The sequence below is a fragment of the Centruroides sculpturatus genome, unplaced genomic scaffold (genome assembly GCF_000671375.1).
Source record: "Centruroides sculpturatus isolate CEXI.00-Female unplaced genomic scaffold, Cexi_2.0 scaffold2389, whole genome shotgun sequence".
In the NCBI taxonomy this organism is placed as follows: domain Eukaryota; kingdom Metazoa; phylum Arthropoda; class Arachnida; order Scorpiones; family Buthidae; genus Centruroides; species Centruroides sculpturatus.
In genome coordinates this window covers 28,488-32,295 of record NW_019386576.1, presented here as the reverse complement: position 1 = coordinate 32,295, position 3,808 = coordinate 28,488, and the positions used below count along the sequence as shown (strand labels likewise).

Genomic DNA, 3,808 nt, shown 5'->3' with positions numbered 1-3,808 from the left:
AAATGATTGTTTTATAAGAGATGAAGATGGGTTCCAAATTGAAAACCAGATTATACATACTATATCGTATGCCGATGACATTGTGTTAATAGCTCCTACAGCAGCTGCACTTCGTAGAAAAATCCAACAAATCTGTGAGTATTTAGAAAAGCTAAGAGTTAAAATAAATTCCAAAAAATCAACAATTATGATATTTAGAAACGGAAGTAACATATCCAAAAAGCACATGTCTTTTTTCATTAATAAAGAAGAAGTGAAGATAGTGAAGGAAATAAAATTTTTAGGAGTTACATTCAAACCTAATCTGTCGTTCGATAAACACTATAAAAATTCACTAAATAAAGCAAAAATTGCAATAAATAATTTAATTGGTCTATTCTGCAAGGCAAAAATAAAGAACTTACGTTCACATTTTCAACTATTTAATTCGATTGTGATGAACTCAATGGGATATGCTGCCCCAATTTGGAGCATGGAAAAATTTAATGACTTTGAGAAAATTCAGAATATATTTATACGTAAGATATTCCAGCTAGAATATAACATCCCGGGTAGTGCCTTAAGATTAGAAACAAATAGATTCAGAATAAACACTATACTAACAAAAAGATATTTAAAGTTTCTAATCAAAATTATTAAGGCTGAAGATATAACAACAAAACTGCTCTTCGTACTATATCAGAAATCAAGAGAAATAGACATAAGACGAAGTTGGATAATTCAGCTATCGAAGATAATAAATAAATATGGATTTTCTATTAAACTGTTTATGGATCGTACGTATGATATAGAGCATTATAGTAAAGAAATAGTACATAGAGTTATGGAATACTCTATTATCCAAGATATTGAAGACATACAAAAACGAGAAAAGACAAGCTGGTATGCAACAATTTTAAATTATCCAGTAAACAACAACTATATATTGACAAACATAGCTTTTAACGTTAAAAAGTTTTTTATACAGATTAGGTTAAATAAATATGGAATGATCATAAATGACAAATATATAGATTACACTCAATCAAAATGTCCAAATTGCACCAAAAATCTATCTAAAATTCATATTTTATGTGAAAATTGTGACGAAAAGGATAAACTGCAAAGACTCCAGATTGGGACGCTAGCGAAATGTACTAGTGAGATGGAAATGTACAAGACATTAGATAGTGCTGATGTTAACACGATTTATATATTATATAACTATGTTAAAAAACTAATTAAATAATAATTATGTCAAATTTTTAATGTGGTTATATAGACTAATAAATAGAAAATATTAATAATGTTAAAAAATTACTATATGAGATGTTAATATGCGTTTATTCAAAATTAAAACGCCCTTGTAACAGGCGAAAGCCTTCTACGCCAATAAAGATTACTTACTTACTTACTTACATTATTTAATATTAGCAATGTCAAAATTTAAAGTACAACTATATTCTAGTGAACTTCTGAGTTCACTAGAATATAGTTCCTGTAATAAATCTTGTTTTGAGAACTTAATTTAAAATCCTTATAATCTTAATCCCTAAAACTTCTTGCAATAGCATTTCTAATTGAAATAGCTATGATGATGTTTATCCCTTAAACATAAATTTATTTCATTAAGACATGTTTTTTCTACTGGATCATTTCTTCTCTCACAGACATTATGTAATATACAAGTTTTAATTATTTGTTTTGATATATCAATCCTATTATCCATTCGTTTAGAAAGTCTTCGAAATCTTGCTTTTAATCTTCCAAAGGCATTTTCCACTACTTGTCGAACTCTAGATAATCCAAAATTGAATGTTTTTTCTATTTCATTCTCTGTTTTATTTGGAAATGGTTTCATTAAGCTTGGCTGTAAAGGAAAAGCAGTGTCACCAATAATTAAAGGCAGTACAACTTCTCCACCAATTCTTTCCCCTAATTCTAAGGAGTTTATATAGATATTTTGTAGGCATGTTAAGAGAGAGAATTTTTTTAAATATGCACATCATTATTCCTTCCAGGAGATCCTACATTTATATATGTAAACATATATTTGGCATCTGAAACAGCAAGGAGGACCAAAGAATACCATCTTTTATAATTGTAATAGTCAATGGAGTCTTTTTTTGGTGGTGAAATAGGAATGTTTGTTCCATCAATTGAACCAAAGCATTGTGGAAAATTCCAAATCTCGTAAAAATCACGAATTTTTAGTTTCAATTTCATTTCTGTTCTGTGGAAACTGAATAGCAATAGACATTAAATTATTTATAACTGCATTACAAAAGTCTATAACAATTTTGCAAATGGTGTCTACACCAAACAGGTGTGAAATAGTCCTATATTCAGATGATGCCAATGTATATAGAGCAACTGCTACTCTTTTATCTGTAGAAATACATTTTAAATTAATAACTATAAATTAATTTATGATGATTTATCAAAAATAAGCAAAAGTTTGATTTTATTTTAAATGTAATATTGAATGCACCTGCTTGAGGGCTAAGCGAATAATTCACAAGTGTTAAACTTGTTTTTGGCAATGTATCAGGTCAGTCCATAAGTTCGTGCGCATTTTTATCTACAAAAAAAGCAACAAAAAATTTTAATTAAATTTTATTTCAATCTATAATGTATTCATCATTATTTTGTACAATTTCTTGCCATCTTGATGGTAGCTTTTTAATCCTGTCTTTGTAAAATGATTTCGGTTTTCAATCAAAATATTCAGAAATAGCCTTTTTTACATTGTTCTCATTCTCGAAAGTTTTTCCTTTTAAAAAATTCTGCAAACTCCGAAAAAGATGATAATCACTGGGAGCAATATCTGGCAAATATGGTGGATGAGGTAAAATTTCCCAGTTGAAGCTTTTGAGTTGAGCAGTTGACGTTGTCGGTTAGCTATTGACAGTTCATGTGGTATCCATTTTCCTAGCTTTGAAACTTTTCCGATTTGTTGTAGATGTCTATGAACAGTTCAATGGGATGAATTTAAATGTTCCGCAATTTTATCAACTGTTAAAGATGGTTCTGCTTCAACTAGTGCAGACAGAGCATCATCATCAAAGTCAACAGGTCTTCCAGTACGAGCCTTATCCTCCACACTTAAATCATTATTTCTAAATCTTTCAAACCACTTCTGCGCAGTCCTTACACTGATTACAGTTTGATTATGAACAGTATTTAATTTTTTGGCTGCATTTGTAACATTCTCATCACTTAAAAATAAACAGTATAAAACATGTCTCTTATATTCGTCTGTTACTTCCATTTTAACGAAAATAAACAACTGAAACGTTTCCAATTCTGAACAGTATTATATGAATGAGATCAAATTTAATACTTCAGTGTAAAAAGTATCACATTAGATTGGCATTTTTAACAGCAAAACAAGATTTTTCTCAAGGTCATAAAATACACATGAACTTATGGACTGACCTGATAGCTCAACTTAATTCTGCTTAAATCTTAATCCCGCTTAAAGTGTACAGTGTGAATAGGGTATAAGCCATGTTGAGCATAGCAAATGTTTTAGTCACAGCTTTTCCAAGCTTAACACAAAATTTCACAGCAAGTCGTTGCTCCATCAGGTCATTCATTCTGAAGTCCAACAAACGAAAAAAATTGCACTTCACTAAAAACCACGTAGCTAATCAACAAATAAAGATATCTGTAATCGGGAAACGGATTTATCACCAGACGATCCGTACAAACCTAGCAACACCAAGCGGATTCCCCCGGAGCCACGCAATTCAGTCAGTCTGCATATTTTTTGAACAGACCTCGTACTTTCATCCCTCTACATATTTCTTTGTCAAACTGGAACAAA

General features: G+C 30.1%; 1 pseudogene; it reads right to left on the bottom strand.

Annotated features, from left to right (window-relative positions):
* Positions 1 to 1,367: 1,367 nt before the first annotated feature.
* LOC111615342 lies at positions 1,368 to 2,377 on the bottom strand (annotated as a pseudogene).
* Positions 2,378 to 3,808: the final 1,431 nt, after the last annotated feature.